The 23,617-nt window shown below is 42.9% G+C and overlaps 1 protein-coding gene and 1 pseudogene across 4 annotated transcripts in view; one reads left to right on the plus strand and one right to left on the minus strand.

Annotated features, from left to right (window-relative positions):
• The window catches only part of Syne2 (spectrin repeat containing nuclear envelope protein 2), a 367,778-nt gene that overhangs the window by 336,962 nt on the left and 7,199 nt on the right, over positions 1-23,617 (minus strand). The window lies entirely within an intron of this gene.
• LOC115067239 lies at positions 1,944-2,044 on the plus strand (annotated as a pseudogene).

Below are 23,617 nucleotides of genomic sequence, written 5' to 3' on the forward strand. Positions count from 1 at the left end.
TTTTTTAAATTATGACCTCTCTTGTTGGTTGGTCCTCCAAGCCCAGGGATGCCAGTGTCCTTTGCTAATGTGTTGAACTTAAACTCTCCTGTATGGCTTTTTCATACTAACAAAGGAAGAGCTTTATCTTTTGTGTGGAAAATACATTATCCGTAGAGCACTGAAGAGAAAAGGCAGAGCAGTACTTGTCCTTTGTTCCTTATTCACCTAAATAAACTGAACTCCCCTCCTTTGTTTCTGACTCTGGAAAGGACCCTTGGAAGCCCCATGCTTTTAGGTGGAGTTACATGTCAGTTCCCCTTTGCTATTTGCATGCAATTATCTGTCTAGGTCAAATTGCCTTTCTGCCTTCCCAGCTTCCTTTGTGAGACCTACTGAGCCTTCTTTAAGAGAAATATAAAAGGCTGCAGGCTGTTCACCATGAGACCCTCTGTGCCATGGGTGCCCACTGTCTGTTCCTCCCACCCCTGCTCAGGATTACTTGGAGCTAGCTCTGGACCAAATGGGCTTTTTTATTTTTTTTAATATGTATGAGTGTTATGCCTGCATGTATGTAAGTGCATCCATGCCATGTAATGCCCAAGGAGGACAGAAGAGGGCGTTGGATCCCCTGGAACTGGAGTTAAGAATGGTTGTTAGCTGCCATGTGGGAGCTGGGAACAGAACCTGGGTCCTCTGGAAGAGCAGCCAGTGTTCTTAACTGCTGAGCCATCTCTCCAGCCCCCTAGATAGACTCTTAATCACCGATGTTAATTTTTTAGAGAAGGTGAGTCCCGTTCCTCTGCCTCAGAGTGAAATCCATGTATAAGAAAAAGATTTAATCTTTGGCTAAAATTCACATGAAGGGAGGTTTCTCAATATCTTTTGCTATTGAGACAAATTAGCCCCAACTCAAGGTTGGAAAGATAACAGCTGACTCTTAGTTTTTCCCATTATACAGCATTCTTGGCTTATGAAGCAACCATACTCTAAATTCCCTTGCTTCTTTCAGGTACAAAACAGAGTTCTCTCATGTGCCAGGCATATCCGACCTGCAGCCCACAGGCCCCATACAGCTGAGAATAATTATGAACCCAGCCCCACACAAAATCATAAACATGCTTAGAACATTGTGTGATATTTGTGTTTTGTTTTGGTAACTCCATTGAGTGGTTTTCCAGCATCCTCTGTATGGATGATGACAAAGGTTGGGCATGTCTGCCACTGAACACGTTCCCCAATGGCAGACAATAGCAAGCTCTCCACATCACTCTTATTCCTATGAGCAAAGACCCACGATCCTACAGGACGTTTCACTCCTCTTCAGTCAGGAAGTGAAGTCAGGGACTTCCGTTCCTCCTGGACAGAAGATAGTCCCTGATGCCCTGTGGCCCACAGTTGTAGGCAAACGACTCTTTTTTAAGTCCATTTTCCCCAGGTGCTTGTATCTTCACACCCATTTCTGCTCCACAAGGGCCTTCAGCCATAGAAAGTGAAACCCAGAGAGAACTGGGTCAGCACATCATTAATTTTGATTCTTGATGCCTTCAATAAAGGTATTAACCAACTTCTCTAGACAATCAACCAATCCTCCCCACATGCAATTACCCTAGACCAGTTAGGGGGCCACAGGACCCTTGGGTTGAATGGGTCTCTCAGGCCAAAACGCAGATTTGCCAGTCCCACAAGGTGGAGTCACAATCATGTTGTTTCCCATAGTCACCTACCTGGTACTCACCATCCACAGAACACCATGTATAGCCAATGCCAGGCTGTAAATTACTGAAAGTCACACCTGAGATAATCACGAAGTAGCCAGATCCATGAAATACAGGAAAAAGAGGCAGCTTCAGATACGGGCAAGGAAAGGACATAAACGGAAGTCACATACATTCGTTCCTGAAGGAAATACCTGTATCCCAACCTCCAGAAATGACCTCAAGCTCCACATACTGACTTTTCTGTTGTTGTTTACTTAGGTTTCTTGTCTTTGGAACGATAGAGAAGATTAGCATGGCCCCTGCACAAGGATGACACGCAAATTCGTGAAGCGTCCATATTTTTACGAATAAATGAACACTCATAAAAAAAATAAAATAAAAAAATATATATGTATTTGTTTCCTTTTTTTTTTTGATGTTGTGGTTTTTGTTTTGTTTTTTAGATAAGCTCTCTTATGAAGGCCAGGCCGGCCTGGAACTTGTGATCCCTGCCTTAGGTTCCCAAGTCTGGAATTGTAGGTGCATACCACCACATCTGCCTTCTCAGTTACTTTTTTTTTTTTTTTTTTTTTTAGATAGGGATCCCAAGTTGGCCTAGAACTTGCTATGTAGCAGAGGCTGATCTTGAACTCCTGACCTTCCTGCCTCCTAGAATCATGAACATGTACATCATGCTCAATTTCACTTGCTGACTTTGTCTTCTTTTTGATACCGGGTCCCATCTGTTAGTCCAGGATAGCCTGAACTCACTATGTATACCAGGCTGACCCCCAGTTTAAGATCATCCAGCTCTGTCTCCTGCATGCTGGAATTACACTCCTGTGCCATCACACCTGGGCACCTTTTGACTTTTAACACCAGCATGCTAAGCACAGAAAGCCTGACCAGCACACTGCACAGCACCCATGTCTTTAGAAGCATCCTGTGGATCTATTTAGTGGTAATATTTTTTTTTAATATTTTATTATTTTTATTTTATGTGTATGAATGTTATGCCTGCATGTAAGTAAGTGCACCCGTGTTATGCAATGCCCGCAGAGGACAGAAGAGGCTGTCGGATCCCCTGGAATTGGAGTTACGGACAGTTGTTAGCTGCCATATGGGTGCTGGGATTCAAACCTGGGTCTTCTGCAAGAACAGTCAGTGTTTTTAACCACTGAGCCATCTCTCCAGCTCTAGTGGTAATATTATTAAAGGGAAATGGCTCTAATTTCCACTTCTATGGTTCCCCTAACCACTGAGGGAAAGAACAAATGCAGGTAAAGGAGCTAACCACACACATCTCATCAAGAGAAATAGAAATGCTCAGAAAACTTGTTCTTACTAATCATTCCCAAAACATCCTTTCTTGCCAAACTTTTGACCTGTTCTTTCTAATCTTACCAGTCCTTAGCAGTGAGCAATCATAAAAAGTGAAATTTCAGCTATGAATCATGGTTCCTTTTTTGACTAAAGTCCTAGGTTGGAGACCTCGATCTTCTCTCCAAGTATTCTGGGCCTGCTATTATTATGTGTTTATGTGGACCTTTTTCCCCTCCCTGAAGACTTTCCATAACTTATTTATAGAGCTGGAAGTTTTCCAAGCCCAAATATAATTCATTAGCAGAAGTGGCTGTGTCATGTTTAACTGACTTTGGGTTTTTCTCTCTCATCCTCAGGGAAAAATCAATTGCTCAGCAAGTTAATGGATCACGCCTCCTTTCATCCCTAGAGACCAACAATCAAAACTGAGTTGGTTTGTTACTGTTCCTAGTTGGGAATGGATGTTAATCCTCACATAACAAGTTTGTTAGACTCAGGGACAGTGGCTTTGATCCCTATTACTGTGCCACTGACCTGCTGGGAAGCTCTGATCAAGTCTCTGTCTTAGATATCTTAGTTTCTCTGACCAGAAAAGATAATTTCCAACACAGGCAAGAAAAATACATCCCGGGGGCTAGGGAAGTAGCTCAGTTGAAAGAGTGCTTGCCTAGCATGCAGGAATCCCCATACCACCTGAAACGAGGCATAATGGCACACACCTAGCACTCAGGAGGTAGAGGCTAGAGGATCCAGAATTCAAGGTCATCTTCAACTACAGAGTGAATTTGAGATCTGCCTGGGATAACATGAGACCCTGGCCTTTTTTTTTTTTAAAAAAAAAAAAAGGAATCTTGGTTCATTGGTTTTTTTTTTTTTTAATTACAAAATGCAATGGTATCTGTTATCATACTTAAATACATTTTAAATAGCCAACTCCAGCCCTAACCACCAGACCCACACCTGTACCTGCATAAAACCTAGCCCTGCCACACACTGGAGTTGAGAACCAGAGATAAGACAGGCTGTAGCTGAACAGATAAGGGGGTGAGGCTCCCCAGGGCTGGAACCAGCACAAGCAAGGACTATAAGTCCCTGAGCACATGCAACGTAGGGGCTTTGGAAAGTCTCTTATCAGGGTCCCATCAAGGTCTGCAGGAATCTCTGGGCTGGCTCCAGAGATTCAAATGTAGGCAGGCCTTGGTCTATTTTACCTTTCAATTGGTATGCACATTAAGAAAACTTGGGGAGTCCAGCCCCCTATGAAATTCTCTGAGAGAGAAGGAAGAACACTCAATGAGAGAATTTAGGTTTCCAAAGTCAGCCACTACAGACTACTAGGCTCAGCTTGGGAAAGAGGAAGGACCTTCAGGGTTACCCTCATTCCTTTCTCCTTTTTTTGGGGGGGGGGGTGCCTGTAAGTGATTTATAGATAATGTCTGGCTTCAACTCATTATGTATCTAAGGCTGGCCTTGAACTTCTGCCTGTACCTCCAAAATGCTGGAATCACAAGTGAGTACCATCATACCTGACCTACCCTATTCTCTAACTGGAGTCAGTGGGTGACTGACTACTCTGTCCATACAGTGAGTGCAGCTAAGTCACAGTCTTCTCGGTGATGTTCCCCTTGCAACAGGCATTGGCCAGAGTCTCCCTTCTGCCCTGGGGTTTCTCACATCAAGTCATTGATCTGGGTGCTCTGAGTATTCTGGGGACCTGGAGAGTGCTCTGGTAGCTAAGCATCACCTTAGTCATATAATATTAATCCCTCTAGTACCTGGTTTCTTAAACTGTGAGTCACAATCCCATGAGATCACATTACTGAATATGGAGGTCATGAAAAATGTGGCAATAGCAAGCTTCTGAACATGCAACAACCAAAACTTAATTCTAAGTTGTTTTAGTTTGTTTCTTCATTGCTGTGACAAAATACTCTGACCACTACCAACTTGGGGAGAAAGGGTTTATTTAGCTTACATATCCCAGGTCACACAGTTCATCTGGGAGCCCAAGGTAGGAACTCAGGGCAGGAACTGGAACACAGGCCATGGAGGAATGCTGCTTACTGGCTTGCTCCCCTGGCCCCTGCTCAGCCTACTTTCTTATGCAACACAGGCCCACCTGCCCAGGGGTGGCACCACCACAGTGGGCTGGGCCCTCCCATATCACTCATCAAGAAGATGCCCTCAAGCATAGCCACAGGCCAGTCCAATAGAGGCAATTCTCCAATTGAGGCGTCCTCAACCCAGGTGTGTCAAGTTGACACTAAAGCTATCCAGCACATAAGTCAAACGCATTTTACTCTTCCTGGCAGTGCTCACTCATGGAATGGCACTGCTTCTCAGCAGCCTTGGTTCTGAAGACACAACATGCTGCCATGCCATACAAGGCCGATGAACACTGCCTGAAACACCACAACTCAGATGTGAGACTTTTGTATGTTATGAATTGCAATGTTTTGACTGTACATAGAAAATAAAGACATTTCATATTTTCCTGTCATTCCTCAGCATGTAAGTATAAAATCAGTGTATCTTTGGACTGTGCTGCATTACAATGTTTGATTATAAAAATTGCTGTTTGTGGGGCTGGAGAGATGGCTCAGCAGTTAAGAGCACTGGTTGCTCCAGCAGAGGACCTCATGGTGGCTAACAATCCTTTGCAACTCCTGTTCCAGGGAATCTGACACCCTCTTCTGGCCTCCGCAGACCCTGCATGACATGGATGCACTTATATACATGCAGGCCTAATACTCATAAAAGAAAAATAACAAAGTTTTTGAGGTTTTTTTTTGTTTTTTTTTTTTCTCAAATGCTGTTTGAGGGGCTGGGAGATGGCTCAGCAGTTAAGAGCACTGACTGCTCTTGTAGAGGACCCAGGTTCAAATCTCAACACCCGCATGGTGGCTAACAACCATCCGTAACTCCAGTTACAGGGGATCTGACGCCCTCTTCTGACTCCTTGGGGCACTGCATGACATGGGTGCACTTACATGCAGGTAATACACTCATACACATAAAATAAAAATAAATAAAATAATTTAAATGATATTTGAGTTGCAACTTGAGTATCATTTTTTAAAAATCATTAAATGAATTTTGGCTTGAGACTAAGACAAAATTCTCAGTAATTTCTGAAATGGCCCTAAATATCCTTTTGCCATTTTGAACTATGTATTTATGTGAAGCAGCATTCTCGGCATTGACAATTACAAAATTAAAATATTGATCAACTCTGAAAAACATTGAAGACTCTACATCTGCAGCATTAACTATTTCAGTCAAGATTCAACTCTATGTAAAAATAAACAAGCATATTCCTTTTTAGTTTCAAGTTGCTTTAATCTTTAAAAATGTCGAGCCAGGAATGGTGGCTCATGCTTTTAATCCCAGTTCTCAGGAGGCAGAGGCAGGCGGATCTCTGTGAGTTCAAGGCCAGCCTGGTCTACATAGTGAGTTCCAGGCCAGCTGAAGCTACAGGGAGACCCTGTCTCAAAATAGACGACCCCCCACACAAAAAATAAAAATGTTATAGGTATACAAAGAACTGTTTAAAAACCTATTTCCCCATGATTTATTATCAGTAAATGTTTGATATATATGCCTAATTTCTGTACCCAGAGTCTCATAGAAATTTCTTGGGTGAGGGGGTCAAAAATGAAAAGTTTAAGAACCCGTGCTCTAGTGTATGCAGAGTCACACCAAAGAAAGAAAAAGAATTCACTGTAAATATTGGCCCTTCCAAGTTTTGCTATTGTTTAAGAAGCTCCCAAACCCACCTTCTCAAGGATGGCTGCTATTACTGTGTTTCCTTTTTTTTTTTTTTTTTTTTTTTAAGACAGAGTCTCCCTGTAGCCCCAGCTGGCCTGGAACTCACTATGTAGACAAGGCTGGCTTTGAACTCATCAAGATCCACCTGCCTCTGCCTCTGCCTCTGCCTCCACAGAGTGCTGGAATTAAAGGTATGCACCACCATGTCCAATTTATTGGGTGTTTTTTGTTTGTTTGTTTGTTTGTTTTGTCTTTTTGAGACAGGGTCTCCCTGTAGCCCCAGCTGTCCTGGAACTCACTATGTAGACCAGGCTGGCTTTGAACTCAGAGATCCGCCTGCCTCTGCTATTGGGTGTTTCTTAATCCACACTTTGTCTCTCTCTTCTGTTAGTCTCTGTATGAATTCTTCTTGGAAATGTCTGTGATTCCACAAAAGCAGCTGAGACCACTAGCCCAGAAACACTCCTGTCCTTCCCATTCCAAAGGTGACTTCCCAGTAGAAGGAAGTAGTGGAGTTAAGGGGACCCTAAAATGTTGACACTGGCATTGTGATACCACACAAGGACTTCCTGAATCATCTTCACCATCGACTGCTTGCAGAAATCCAGTAGAGAAGGAAGGTTCGTTCCCTGAACCCTGGCCATTCGTTTTCAGTGGTTTTATTGGTTGGTAAGGTGGGGTTGGTGACTGGGTTTTGGGTTTGGGGTCTGGGAAATTTTTGTGTAGTGGCATCAAACCCAGAGCCTTAAGCATGCTGAGCAAATACTGTATCACTAGGCTACCACCAGCCCCCAAGCCAGGGTCTGTTTTTATCTACACCATATGATAGATTGATAAAAATGGGAGCCCAGAAAGTGAAATATCTCTTCCCCCAAATTAAATCAGGATCTTTTAAAAGTTAAAGACTTGAAAGAGTTCTTTTTATGTGTATGATCATGACAAACTAACCTGAATGAGCATCCCTGAGAGCTCTGCTTGCTTCCTTTGCACCAGCATTTTTTTTTCCTTTTTGCAAATTTTATTATTATTGTGGTTACATGTATGTGTGCTGATGTCAAGGAGCACACATGTGCCCCAGTGCACATATGGAGGTCAGAGGATGACTTTGTGAACCCAATTCTCTTTCCACCTTTACACAGGTTCCGGGGGTGTCGAACTCACGTCAGGCTTTACAACAAGTTCTTTTACCAGCGGAGTCATCTCAATGCCTTTTTTGAGACAGGGTCTCATGTATTCCAGGCTGGCCTTTAATTCACTATATGAACTGAGGGTGACCTTGAATTCCTCATCTCCTGCCTCTACCTTTAAAGAGCTGATATTACAGGTGTGTACCATTTTTGCCTAGCTTAGCAAAATTTCTTCAAACACTTTTCCCTTCAGTGGTTATTTTTTTAAATATTTTATTTATTATTTTTATTTTATGTGTATGAGAGTATTGCCTGCATGTAGGTAAGTGCACCTGTGTCATGCAGTGCCTGCGGAGGACAGAAAAGACCGTAAGATCCCCTGGAACTGGAGTTATGGACAGTTGTTAGCTGCTATGTGGGTGCTGGGATTCAAACCTGGGTCTTCTGCAAGAACTGTGTTCTGAACTACTGTGCCATCTCTCCAGCCCCCGATGATTATTTTTTATATTATGAATCAAGACCTATGGCAAGACCTATGGTAAGAAATGCAAGGAAGAGAATCTCAGAACCACTGGAGCAATTCTAATTTTGATAAGAAAACATGAAAAGCTAAAGTAAAAATGCAACTTATTTTCAAAATGTTCTTCTATTGTGAAGTTGTTTAGCAAGACGTTTTCCCTCTGAGACTGTAACTCAAAGTCCACCAGTTTTTAGTTCTTAAAGATAGCAGTTTTAGCAAATAGGCTCAAAACATTCTCTGCTTCTCAAGATAATTTTCTTTTAAACAGCATTCTCAACTCTGCCGTCCTGCTACTCCCAAGACAGAAGAGACTAGCTTAGATGGCATTTTTTAAGATAAAAGCACTCAAGCAGGTGACAGATGACAGTTCCCTGGCCTGTCTTCTGCCCAGTCTCCAGCAAATCACAGCACTTTGTCAGCTCCCAACAGGAGGGAAGTGCTCCAGGAAAAGCAACCTCAAAGGCAAAAGCATTTTGCAATGTTTAGTCGTCTTGTATAACTTTGAGGAGGTTAAACAAAATTAAAATAAGCAAAACATTGGCTGCTTTGAAGGGCAGCTACCTCATAGATATCTAAATAAGTGATTGGTTAGAGATACAGGGAAAGGCAAGGCGGCGGCTCTCTGAAGCCAGAACAGTGAATAAATAGAGGATTAAATCTCCTAAGCCAACAGCAGCTTTAACTGTCTTAATCCTTGTGCTTAAGATCCTGGAGAACAGCAACCTTCCAGAAAACAGATATGAACAGCCAACAAGAGAATAGTGTCTCACGCACCTCTAAGTCAACACTGACTAGAGAAGACAGAACCAAAGCTACAGGTAACAAAGATAGCTTGGGTAAGAACTAGGCAGCTTCCGTTACATTCTGTGGCCATGCATAAGTCAATAAGGAAGCAATTGTACCAACCACCATACTGCTTTCTAAGCGGAGAAGGAAAAATGAGATTTTACTAATTTCCTATGATAACCTCCCCATACCGATTTTGATTTTTGCCTTTATTTATTCACTAGGGGGAGAGAAGCATGCACATGCCACGGCACAAGTGTAGAGGTCAGAGGACAACTGGGTGCGGGGGGGTGTCTCAGCTCTCTCCTCCCACCACATGGGCTCTAGGGATCAAATTCAGGTTATCAAGCTTGGCAGCAAGTGCCTTTACCCACTGAGGCACCTCATTGCCCTCCCTGCTCCAAATTTTGAATACAGGACACCTTCATTTGTATGGTTGTGAAAAATGGGGAAACCAAATCAATATTTGTAATGCAGAATTTTTAAAGCCAGGTGTAGAAGTGCATACCTGTAGTTCCAAGTACTCAAGACCTGAGTTTGAGGCCAACCTGGGCTACATACTGAGTTCCAAGCAGCCTGTTTCAATACTGTTCAGCCTGTTTCATACTGAGTTCCAAACAGCAAGACCCTGTTTCAATTCCATGAGTGAAATTAACATCTAACTAGAGCACTCTGCAAACCTCTTTTGAATGGACACCAATTCATGTAGTTCCAATTCCAGGAAGGCAAAGTTATGGTAGGCAACGTCCTGTTATGATGGAGTCCTAACTAGGGACTTCTAACTACCCTTGCAATTGAAAAAAAATAAAATAAAATTAATATCCAAAAACTAGAAATCGGGTTTAAAAAATTATGATACAATCATACAATATTACACAATGAGAATGAATCATAGTCACATATACACCAACATGGATGAATCTATGGTTGAGAGGACCAAGGCAACTTGCACAAGCACACACAGCTCACAGTAACACTGTGCACAACAGAAAACCATGCCTAGGGAGTCGTGATGCTGCTCACAGTCCACCCGAACAACCTGGCATGGCCCAACCTGCTCTTACTCTGAAAACCACTTTAAGTTCTTGGGTAACTAAATCATGAAGAAATGTATGTACAGTTAAGCAACCCATCCACAAAGGCAGTTTTACCTCTAGGGAAGAAGAGGTCACATCACATCTTCATAATCAATGTTCTGTTTCTTAACTGAGATGGTAAGGCAATTAAGCACCTACAATATGATTACTTACATCAGTCTTAAATATGACATAATCACCAAGAAAATTGGGCTGGTGAGATGGCTCAGCAGATAAAGGTGCTTGCCACCCAAACCTAATGTACTGGGTTCGATCCCCAGATCCCATGGTAGAAGGAAAGAACTGACAGCTGAAAACTGTCATTTGACCCCCTTTACACACACACACACACGTCATATACAAATAATAATAAACAACTTATAGCACATAGGACAGGTCTTTGGGGCCCATCACAAAGCATGAACACGCACACATGTGCTCACACACAAAGTTACTCCACGAATGGTATCTATTCCTGTTCCCTCACTTCCTGTAGTCCCTCCTTCTAGGCTTTTGTAGGCCCTGGTGAACCAGAGAGACAGAGAACACCTGGCTGGGCAATGAGTGTCAGGAAAAAAGGGACAAATGTAACTGACCAAAGAAAAAGTGGACTTTTCTCATAGTTCTACCTACAGATGATATGCAACTGTGATATTCCGGAGGTGGAGAAAGTGGCACTATTAATACCTGTGCTTTATTCAAGAGCATAAAACTGTCTGAAACAAACCAGGACTCACAATCCTAACACTAACTAGCCACTTGGAAAAGAGACTGTTTGTACTCAATTCTGATCAATTTTCCTATAGACCATTATTTCCCACATCCTAAGACCCTTCCTAGAGAAAACAGCCCCCAGCTCCCTCCATTTCCTGTGATCAAACTAGTAATTTACTAAGATTTACCCAGTGCACAAAACAAATGAATTCATAAATCCTTAGATTGCTCAATAAATCATTACACATTTTAATATGTATCTCACAGCTTCTATACATACATTTTAGTTTCATAAAATGCAGAGACTTAATAACAAAGAAATGGCATCTTGTCTAATGGTATTAGGTAGGTAATGGTTCTTTTTTTTTACTTTTTAACAGCATCTCATGTCGTCCAAGCTGGCCTCAAACACTCTAAGTAGCTGAGGATGACCTTGAATTTCTGATCCTCCTTCCTCTACCTCTCCAGTGCTAGAGTTACAGGTGTGTATCACCATACCTGCTTTATTCCACAGGTGGTGATGGGGTGCGAATCAAGCCCAGGGCTTCAGGGCCTCGTGTGTGTATATATCTTTTAAAAAATATTTTATGTATTATATTATTTTATGTGTATGTGTATTGCCTGCATACATTCCTCCTTTGGAGGTCAGAAGACGGCACTGGATCCCCTTGCACTGGAGTTACAGATGGTTGTTAGGTGACATGTACGTGGGTGCTGGGAATCAATCCCGGGTCCTCTGTAAGAGCAGTCAGTACTCTTAACCACCGAGCCATCTCTCCAGCCCCATATATATACTTTTTATGGCAAGCACTCTACTAACTGTGCTCCATCAGCCTATGTAATGGTTTTCATATGAGAATTTTAAGAAAGTGTTTGTTGTAGAGGATTTTTTAATTCAAATCTCCCTCAAATTAGTGCTTCCTTTCTCTCCTCTTTGAGTTTGTGTTTCCCTTCAGCTCTTTGCCTCTGAAGAAACATCCATTTCTTTGCAACTGCATTGATAACTGAGAGTTCTAATTAATCATTTGACACCAGCCTCAGCTAATCATCAGATCCCATCATACTGACTGGTTAGAGGAAAGTAAAGGGGGGGGCTGCGCTAGAAATTGCGGTGAGTTTGAAGCTGTCCTTTCTACTGTGCCAGCCAGTAGGCAGTTCTTTAACAGGTATTCTTTGGTTGAAAAAGAGTTGAATGGAGTAACTATGGAAATACAGTGGCCGGGCACGGGGATGCACGCCTTTAATCCCAGCAGAGGCAGGCGGATCTCTGTGAGTTCGAGGCCAGCCTGGTCTACATAGTGAGTTCCAGGACAGTTGGGGCTACAGGGAGACCCTGTCTCAAAAAGACCGAAAAAAAAAAAAAAACTTGGTTTCTGAACTAAAAGCTCCGAGAACTCTGCGGCTAGCCACGCCCCTCACTGGCAGCCACGCCCCCGATGACAGCCGGCCCCGCCTGCAGCCACACCTCCCTACGTCCAGCCCTGCTTCCCCTGGACTTTGGGGAGGGTTAGAGCACTTGCAAGTTTGTTTCCATTTCATTTTTGAACAAGGCAGAACTTTCTCTACTGAAGAGAAACAACTGGAATTATTCGTTGCTGAGTTTCCCCTACGGATATATATTTTTCCATCCTGCGGACACAATTTTAGGATCTGATCTGCAGTCCTATCCTGAAGAAAGAACAAAAGGCACTTGTGTGCATACTGGGTCATTTTTGTTGTTTCTTCCAGTGACTCAATCAGAAATTTTTTTCGGCCTCAATTAAAACTTAACATATTTCTATTTCTGAGACTCCAGTTGTTCTGAAAATTTTCAAATTCTTTAAAATACTTGGAATTCATGCACTTTTCTGTGAATATAAAAGTTCCTATAATGCGGGGCTGGAGAGATGGCTCAGCGGTTAAGAACACTGGTTGTTCTTTCAGAAGACCTGGGTTTGAATCCCAGCACCCACAGGGCAGCTAACAACTGTCCATAACTCCAGTTCCAGAGGATCTGACAGCCTCTTCTGACCTCCGCGGGCATTGTACTACACGGGTGCACTTATCTACATGCAGGCAATACACGCGTACACATAAAATAAAAATAATAAAAATTTTTTAAAGTTCCTATAATGCATATATGCCTTCTGATTTCTTATCGTCAGTGACTACAAGATTCTTCCATTTCTTTTCATGGAAATTTCAAACAGTCTTTGAAAAGTTCTGATCTCAAAAAAACCTCCCCCCCCCAAAAAAAATGAGTGGGGGTAATATTCCTGGGTTTTTTCTCCATTGCTGAATAATTCAATCAAACCTCAAAAAATATGCAGGATACAGCATTTTCCCCAAGTAAACAACACTAAATATGGAAAAGAAAGAAGTGGTCAAATCAATAACAAAATCTCTGCAATCCTTTTAGAGTGTAGCTCCTTAGACCCCAAGCCAGCCACCAAGAGAAAGCCCAAGATCGACATCAGTTTTCCAAAGCTTCTCCTATCTGTACATTGTTTTGACTGCCGATGGTGTAATAACAGTGAAGCAGCCTCCACTGCAATAGCCTGACAGTGAGAACAGATCAGCTCTCCTTTATGATGGGACCAAAACTGCAGGAACTCTACTTGAAAATGGCAAAATAGTAGCTAGTATTTTAGTACTTAATCTGTGCCAGACGTTTATACTTTCACAAGTCTATACAATACAGATCATGGGGCGCTGGAGCCACTGCTCAGTGGTTAGGAGCACTGGCTGCTCTTATAGAGGACCCAGGTTCAGTTCTCAGCACCCACATGGCTGCTATCAACCATCCATAACTCCAGTTCCAAGGGATTCGACACCCTCTTCTGACCTCCTCAGGCAATGCACGACACAGGTGCACATACATACATGCAGGCAATATACTCATACACATAAAATTTTTCAAAAATTGCCAGGCGTGGTGGTGCATGCCTGTAGTCCCAGCACTTGGGAAGCAGAGGCAGGTGGATCTCTGTGAGTTCAAGGCCAGCCTGGTCTACATAGTAAGTTCCAGGCCAGCTGGGGCTACAGGGAGACACTGCTTCAAAAAGACAAAAAAAAAAAAAAACTTTTCAAAAATTAATTAAATACAGACCATCAACCTCATTTAGGGAAACTGGGAGCCTAAGTAACTGGTCCAAAAACCACACAGCAAATGATTAGCAAGGCTAAATATTTTAGACTTCAAAGCCCACGTCCGCAAAACACCATAGTAAGAAATACAATGGGCAACATATATGCCTAATTTCCTCCTTTACTGCATAATTCCGTAGAGAAATACCGTATCACATGTGTACAGCCACACCATCCTGCATGTGCCCCGTCTCATCTGATCACTGAAGCTAAACAGGGTCAGGCCTGGTTAGTACTTGGATGGGAGAAATTCAGTAACATGCACATTATCTGGGCTTTCAGCATATGAAATAAACAGACTAAGCCAGCCATAGTGGCACATGCCTATAATCTCAACACTGGAGGAGATTGACAGAGGAGGGTTCTAAGCTGGAGGCTACCCTGAACTACAAAGCAAACAGTATTAAAAGAAGGAAGAAAGGGAGACAAACATGAAAAAGAAAAGTGAAAATATTACTATTGTGACCACATTAAATGAGTCTTTTTTTTTTCTTTTAAACAGCGTCTAGTACCAGAAGAGGAGGTACACACCTTTAATCCCAGCATTAGGGAGGCAGAAGCAGACAGATCTTTGTGAGTTCAAGGCCAGCCTGGTCTACCCAGCAACTGCCAGGCCAGTAAGAGCTATAAAGTAAATAATAAATAACAAAATGAAATAAAAACAGAGTCCAACTAGCCGAGGCTTGCCTCTATTTCACTATGTAGCTGAGGATGACCTTGAACTTCCTCCCCTCTCCAGTGCTGGGAGCCTGGTTTATGCAGTGTTAGAAAGCAAGCACACCATCAACTGAGCTACACCCTCAACCCAGGGCCTGTGCAAATGTCTATTCTACTCTTTCTCAGAGAGGCTCAGAGACAGACAGAAAACAGAGACAGAGAGAGATAAAGAAAAGGAAAAAGAAACGTTTTTGCCTACTGTTGTAGGCAGTTAGCTGTCAAACTTGTAATCAGTTAACTAACAAAACTGGTTTAGCAACAAAGGAGAAGCTCAAAGTCTCTGAATTCTAACTGGGCACAACACTGATCTGCAGGGTGAGCCAAGAATATTTAATATGGGTTAAAGTTGATGTGTGTGGGGCTTTCAAAACTGGTTTAAAATAAGAAGTAGCCCTTGCAAAACCCCAGTAGCAAACTGACACCAAATATCTAGGTGAAAAGGAGAAAATTCAAAGTCTAGAAACTGTGCTGAATTACTGTGAGGGCTCCAAGGGTTTGGAAATATTCGGATGATAGAATCAGAATAACTGTCTATATAGGTCATCTCTAGGGAAGGCCGCTGTAAGTGGAGAAAGGGAAAATAAATGCGGAGGGGATTTCATGCTCATGTGTATGTGTGTGTATGTGTTAGATTTGCATAATGAAAATGAAATCTTTAAAGACACTTAAAGTTCCAGGCTTAAGTTTTTTTTAAATGTACAATTAAATTTTAATATACTTATTTCTTATTACATTTTATTTATTTACTGTGTTTTAAGGGACAGGCCTGTGTGGTGATCAGAGGACAACTTGTAGCACTTGGTTCTCTTCTTCCACCATATGGTCAGGATTGAACTCGGACTGTCAGGCTTGGCAGTAAGTGCCTTTACCTGCTGAGCGAGCTCACTGGCCCCGTGGATTTAACTGTTCTCTGTAACCACAAGGTTGACCTCAGGATCACACATCCCATCATCCAATAGACAGGACACCAAGGTGGATATGGTGGCACATGCCTATAATCCCAGCTACTCAGGAGGCTGAGGCAGGAAGAAGGGAAGTTCAAGGCCAGTGTTGGCAATTTAGCAACATCTGTTTTAAAATAAAATAATAATAAGCAAGCTAAGGATGTAGCTCAGGGACAGACCACTTGCCTTAAGGCCCTGGGTTCAATCTCCAATACAGCCCAAAGCAATAGTAATAAATAAAGGGGATACTACTAAAGATAAAAAGCAACAGGTTTTTTTTCACCTCAGGTTTTGAGTCTGTAGCACAGTTGGGAGAGTTGCTTTCTCAGCATGCAGAGCCCTGGTTCAATCCTCAGCACCCCATAAACTGGGAGTAGTTGTACACACCTGTAACCTCAGCACTCTTCAGGCAGTAGCAAGAGAATCAGAAGCTCAAAGCCATCAGATACATAGTGGGTTCAAGGGTAGCCCTGGGATGCATGAGACCCTCTCAGGAAAAAAACAAAAAAAACAAAAAAAAACAAAGCGACGTTCTCTTTCTGCCCCACTTTCCTCCCCAAATTAAGCTTTTACCTAAATGTTTTCATTTCATCAGAATTAAGAGAAAAAAAGTCTGCAACCTTTGGACACGCTTAAAAATAAAGGAATAAGAATATAAGACCTCAAATAGAGAATGAAACTCCATTGACACTGTTCAGTTGATGAGAGAGAAGCCTCCCAGGTAGACGGCACTTTCTCTTGCAGCAGAGAAGCTGGAGGGGGGTCTGAACATTCCAATGAAAAGGGCCGAGTAGCCTGCTGCTGCCTGGGTATCCCCCCACTCTTCCCCGCTGGACAAAGCTAAAAATAAGGAGGGTTTCAAAATCTATCCACGTTTTAGCTGGCTGTGGTGGTGTGCACTTGGCCCAGTTACTAGGCAGAATGTGGCTTCTAGAAGGCTTGCTTAGGCCTAAGAATTCAAGGCCAGCCTAGGCAACACAGTAAGACCCTTCCTCAAGAGTAAAAACAAGCAAACAAAAGATAATGTTGAAACATCGTACTTCTCTGAGGTTCTATTTTTCTTTTTTAACTACAAAAACACTGTTTGGTGCTGTGAGTGTAGGTCAGTAGTAAAAGGCACCTAGCATGTGCAAAGCCCTGTGTTCTAACCCCAACACCAAAAAGAAAGCGGGAAGGAAGAGAAAATTTGCTTCCAATTAAAATTTGTGGAAATGCTCAGCATAAAACTGAGATACAGTGTGCACACAAGAAAGATCAGCTTCCTTTTTTCAGAACTGATTTTTCCAATGGCCAGTTAGATGTCTGGCTTATCATTAATCACTTCACCTCCACATCATCCAGTTATGTTTTTCTTCTCTCTCAACATTGATTTTGGCACCTACTTTAAAATCCTCCCTCTCTGCTTCCTTCTAATATCCTTTGACTCTGTTCCACACAGGTTCTCACTGACCTGCATTCCAAAGCCACCTTGTATTTGGGCTGCTTGCCTCTGGGAAAGCTTTGCTGTGTTTTGGTTTTTGTTGCTGTTGTCCGTTTTGTTTTTGAGATAGTCTTTTGTAGTCCAGGGTCTCAGGTTGATCAGGCTAGCCTCAAAGTCTCTATGTAGCTGAGGATGAACTTGAACTTCTGATCCACCCGCCTCTACCTCCTGAGGGTTGGGATTATCAACACACATCACCATATCCAGTTTATTTGGTGCTGGGACTCAATCTAGGACTTCACTCTACCAACTAAGCTATATCCCTGATACATCTCTGATGCATCTTTTTAGAACATTCTCATAAAACATCTCACAACAAGCAGCTGCTTTGGTTACCCACTGGCTATGAGACTATACTCCAAATGCTCCTGCAAATCAAACCTGACAAAATCTAACCACAGCCATCACAATCCACCTCTCCAGAGTTCTCTCTCATCGATTTCTGCCATAAATCTTCGCTTTCCTTCAGCCTGAAACCTACCCTCCTCCATTCTCCATGCATAAACCCTTGTAGGTCACTGTAGGCCAATTACCACACCCCTCTCAACCATGCTATTAAAATCAGCCCCAGCTTCCCCAAAGCTGGCATTGGTGGTTGCTGGCTTGGTGCACCCACAGCACTTTGCGTTTCTGCAGCCGCACTTCCTCCATTCCAGGAATCTGTGGAGACTTGTTCACTGGCCACTTCTCCCAGCTCCTAAGAATTCAGAACCATGTCTGGTTTGTTTCCAATCCCTGCCCCTAACACTTGTCACTTAGCCCTTGTGCATGGTACCCTGGAACTGAACATGGTGCAATGGGTAGTTTTTTCAAATTGATTGGATTAAGAAACCCCTAGGGCATTAGTGAGCCATACCTTTGAGTGTCTTTGAGGACTTTTCCAGAGAGGATTTCACTAGGGAATAAGGACACACCCTGAATGTGGGTAGCATGTCTTGTAGACTGGGTCCCAGACTGAATAAAAAGAAGATAGGGAGTTCAAGGCACAGCAGTTGCAGCAGCAGGCAGATAAGACACAAAGAGAGGGGAGGGAAGAAGAAGAAAGGGAAGGAGAGAGGAGGGGAGGGAAGGGGAGGAAATGGGAAATGGAGGGGAGGGGACAGAGTTGACAGGAGAATCAGTTCAAAGTCATTCTCCGGTGCACAGTAAATATGAAGTCTCCCTGGGCTACATGGGCCCCTGTCTTTTTAAAAAAGAAAATGGAGAAGGCCAACTGAGCACCAGCATTCATCTCTGTCTCTGCTTCCAGACTGCATACTCAATGTGACCAGCCACCTTAGGCTCCCACTACCCCGCCTTCCCCACCATGACAGATTGTATGCCCTCAAACCATGAGCCAAATTAAACCCTCCCTCCCCTCAGTTGCTTGAGTCAGGTGTTTTGTCACAGGAATGAGACAAGTAACCAACATACACAGTAACAAATATTTACTCCCAATGTTCTCCAGGTGATATGTGGTCACCTGCATTACCTCATTCGTGTTCATAAACTTAGGAAGAACATGATCCCTTAGCTTCATCTTCACTCAGAGCTTGTAAAGTCCCTCCACATGATACAGAAGAACAGGCCAAAGCCAGGGCTTGACCCAAGGTCAGGCTGACTTCAGAGCCCACACGCTCAACTCCACTGTGCCACAGGATTCCTGAACATCACTATTCTTCTACCAATGCTTACATTTAGGAACTCAACTCAACAGGAAGCCCCCAGTCAATCATGCTGGAACCAGGGCCATCTACAGGCAGAATGACAGTGTCCCAGAGTTACTCATTTCTCTTCTTCTACCCTGATTCCCACCTACCCACTTCTCCCTAAAAACAAATTAGAAGAAAAATGACTTTTAAAAAATTAGGACAGGAAAAGTATTCAATCCTTCACTCTTTGCAGTATATACATTGCCAGTAAGTTTATAAGGCTTCCCAGGAATGAAAAAATATGCCAGATCGTTTCAAAACATGCTTTCCTTGCTCAGACCTGAAATCAGCAGCAGTTGCTAAGAAAACACAGGGCCAACCGTGAGACAACGAAGATGACTCACAGGCAAAGCAGGCTCACCCTCCAGCTCCCAGCAACATCACCCACAGAGAACCTTTGTAATTCAATCACCAGCTTGTGATTATAAATGGCCAGAAGTGTCTTTTCATACAGGCCAGAAGGGAATATACTCCATTCTGAAGGAAACATTTTTATAAAATTAACAAGTACCCAACGGAGTTGAAGTTCCCTGCAGTTACAAGAAGCAAGCAGAGTCTGCAAAGGTGGCCATCTTTATTTTAAACAAAGAGCTCTTCATAGTGGATACTTTTTTAAATGCTTATTTTATGAGTGTTTTGCTTGCATGTATGTAAGTGCAGCACGTGTGTGCCTGGTGGTCCGAGGAAGCCAGAAGAGGATGTCAGATCCCCTGGAACTAGAGTCAAGGACAGATGTTAGCCACCATGAGGGTGCTGGGACCTCTACAAGAACAGCCAGTGCTCTTAACCACTAAGCCATCTCTCCAGCCCCCACAGAGAGTGCTCTTACTTAGTATCACCAAATGGGTGACTTTAAAGGCTATTCTAGTCATGTTTAACTTTGAACAGAATTTATGGTCTTTGTTTCTTTCTGAAGCACCAGCTCAAATTTTTTTTAACTAAAAGTTCTAGCATGCATTAGTCTACCCAGAAATCCCATTCAGTGCTAGCTACAGGCCAGCTCTAATAACCTAAAAGCTCTAGAGACCTTTGAGTTGTGAGTTTCTGTATTCATTTGTGGGGCCTGGAGGATGCTCTTGGACAGCTTCAGGGCAAACTCCACACATTGTATCATTTCACCCACAAATAACTGCATTTTAAGTTGAGGTTCTTTAGATACTAGAGACAAATCTGAAACTGATCACATGAATTATAGATAACATTGCTCCTGAGTGTTCAGCATTTTCAAATGAAAATTAGCTAAGTCCTGTGGTATGAGCCCTTAATTAATGACTCACACCGAAGCAGCTAAGCATGAAGCTTAGTCATAAGTGATAAAATCAGGCTTTCCTCTGGATACCGCACTTGACTCCCAAGCATGAGAAAAACAGGTAGAGGCTGATCTCTGACAAACCATGTTATCTCTAACCTTGAAAAAAAGACAGCATATATGGTGCATGCCTTTAATCCCAGCACTCAGGAGGCAGAGGCAGGAGGATCTCTGTGAGTTCAAGGCCAGACTGGTCTACACAGTGAGTTCCAGGCCAGCTGGAGCTACAGGGAGACCCTGTCTCAAAAAGAAAAAAGAAAAAAAGATAGCACGTAACACACCGACTTAGAGGAGAGAATTTTCCTTTTCTTTTGGCTCTGAGGATGGAACCCAGGCACAGGCTCTACCACTGAGCTACAGCTTCAGCCCAAACAAGGCAACATAACTTGCTGAAATGAGTAATGAGAATTCTTAACTCACATGTAAAAGTCTTCTCTCCAAACCTTCTAATATCTACTCTTCCCCCAAACCTGCCTTTCAAATTAAAAGTTCCCCTGTAGCTGGACACAGTGGCACACTTGTAGGCAGAGGCAGGTGGATCTCTGGGAGATCAAAGCCAGTCTGGTCTACATAGCACGTTGGGGCTACAGGGAGACCTTGTCTCAAAAAAGAAAGTTTCCCTGCAAGTACAATAATTCAATTTTAGCAGGACAGAGGTATATTTTTCTTTCTTATTCTAGAATATGGTCTGTAAATAGAATTAATGTATATACATGTCCATACTAGTTTGCTCATCTTTTATACAAATGAACTCTAGAGAAATTTTATCTATAGTTCATAAATTCGTGTGTGCACTGTGTATATACAAATGTGTGTGTAGGCCACAGGACACCTTACAGGAGTCTGTCCTGTAATCAGGCTTGGTGGCAAGCACCCTTCCCTGCTTCGCCATCTCATTGGTCCTATCTATCATCTATCTATCTATCTATCTATTTTGAGATAGTATCTCCTATGTCCCAGGCTGCTTCCAACTCACTATGTAGCAGAGGATGACTTTGAACTGCCTTCTGATCCTCCTGCCTCCACCTCCTGAGTGCTGGTATCAGCCTGCCAACACACTTGATTTATATAGTACTGAGGTTCCAACCCAGGGCTTTGCACACTGCTTATTAGGCAAATACTCCATCAGCTGAGTATATTCCCAACCCCTGGTTTTTGTAGTTATTTAGAGAGGGTCCCACACTATAGCCCAGCTGACCTGGAACTCAAGGGAATCCTTCTGCCTCAGCTTTCCAAGTGCTGGAATTACAGGCATGAATCACCATGCTCAGATTACAATTTGTTTTCTATTACCACTTTATCAGTTCCAGCTAGGGCTTCCCACATACACTGGGAGTAAATGCCACATTCCTAAACCATATTCACAGCCTTTATTAAGAGCTGGGGAGGGGTAGGGGCTGGAGAGATGGCTCAGTGGTTAAGAACAGTCACTGTTCTTGCAGAAGACCTGGGTTCAAATCCCAGTGCCCACATGGGAGCTAACAACTATCCATAACTCCAGTTTCAGGGAATCCAACAGTCTCTTCTGTCCTCTGCAGGCATTGCACGACACGGGTGCACTTACCTACATACAGGCAATACATGCATACACATAAAATAAAAATAATATTTTTTTTAAAGAGCTGGGAAAATTCTCAGATACACTCTAATCCTCAATATCAGTGACTCAGTCTGCAACATGCATCAGAATTTCTTTCAAGACTTGTTACAGACAGGCTGCTGGTCCCACCAGCAAGTTTTTGGTTCTACTGGCTGACTGCTAATCTCCCAAACCACACTTCTGTTTTGTTTTTTGTTTTGTTTGGGGGAGCCGAGATAGGATCTTGCTGTGTAGCTCTGGCTGGCATGGAAGACACTATACAGACCAGGCTGGCCTTGAACTTCCAGTGACCCTCCTGCCTCAGTTTGAGTGCTGGGATTACAGACATGCACTCCCATGCCCAGCTTCCCAGACCACATTTTGAGAAGCTCTTCTCTTACTTAGCTCTAGTCAGCCATGCATTTGTTTCCACTGCAGTGATGCAGGCATCCTCCCTGGGATGGCATGGTCCTCTGCCTTTCTCCTACTAGACAGGTAGCTAAGGACAACAGGACATTGATTTTCATCTGGTTACCAGAGCCAAGATTCAATCAATACTGACAAAATGATTGGATGATCTGAATGGGAATACATTACTCACTCAGAGAGTAGTACTGGCTGCTACAAATACTGGTGACACCCAAAGAAAGCAGAAAAGTCAGCCGAAGCCAAAGAAACAAGGACGTGACACACTCTATAGGGATCCCAGACCTGCATCTCACACTACAGTTCTCATCAGCAAAAGCTTGAGGCTGAACTTTGTGAAAGATGTTTCTCTGACTTAAGGCACTAGAAGCAGGTGCTTTTCAACTCACATGCCAATAGGGAGAAATGCTTTCAGATGCTGCATTCAAAGCTGCTCAGGGCCTGAAGAGGTCCACATGGATAGACTCCTTCTCCCTCCACCCACATCCCTCCTCCCCATGCTGCCAAGAGAAAAGAGAAGCAGCCAGTGCCCAGGGGGCAGGCCTGCCTGTGTACACCCCAAATCCAGTGACTGTGCTTGTCTGATGTTCTAGAGTATCCAAAAATGTTCTGTTGCTACCACTGTCTGCTCTAGAACTCATCAATCATCAAATCAAGACTAAATTTACAGGGCTGAGTGTGGTACTATAGACTTGTATGTCTAACACTTAGGAGATAGAAACAGGAGGATGGCAAGTTCAAGGTCAGCCTAGGCTGCATAGGGAGTTCCAGGTCAGGCAGGGCTTCAAAGACTATCTCAATGTGCCTCCCACTCCTGCCCTAAAAAGGGAAAGTGGGACAGTTGTTTGTTTTGCTGGGTTTGCTGATAGAGGCATTCAGGTGGAGGAAGGAGGATCAGGAGTTCAAGGTCATCCTTGGCTACATAGCTAATTAGATGCCAGCCTGGACTACCTGAAACCATGTCTCAAAGGGGGAAAAAAAGTGTGATCTGATTTCTGAATTTTAGTTTTTTATTCAAAGTTTAACTTTACAAACCAAATATACATAAGAATCCAATAACGTAAACACAAATTCTTCATTTTTTCATTTAATAAAGTAGCACAACCATCAGCGTTATTGTGTGAGTAAATGCATGGTTTCTTTCTTAGTGTTTACATCTCTTTAAAAGATAATTATCTACTCAAAAAAATATAATCAAATAGTACAAACTTTAGGACAAATGAAAAGTAAAAGCAAAGATATAAGAATAGCAGGTGGTGATGCCTGCCCAGAAACCCAGCACTCAGGAGGCAGAGGCAGGAGCAAGCTGCAAGCTCAAGGCCAACCTAGCCTAGTATAAAGACACTGTTGAG

This window comes from Nannospalax galili, unplaced genomic scaffold (assembly GCF_000622305.1).
Source record: "Nannospalax galili isolate Female #2095 unplaced genomic scaffold, S.galili_v1.0 scaffold144, whole genome shotgun sequence".
NCBI lineage: Eukaryota > Metazoa > Chordata > Mammalia > Rodentia > Spalacidae > Nannospalax > Nannospalax galili.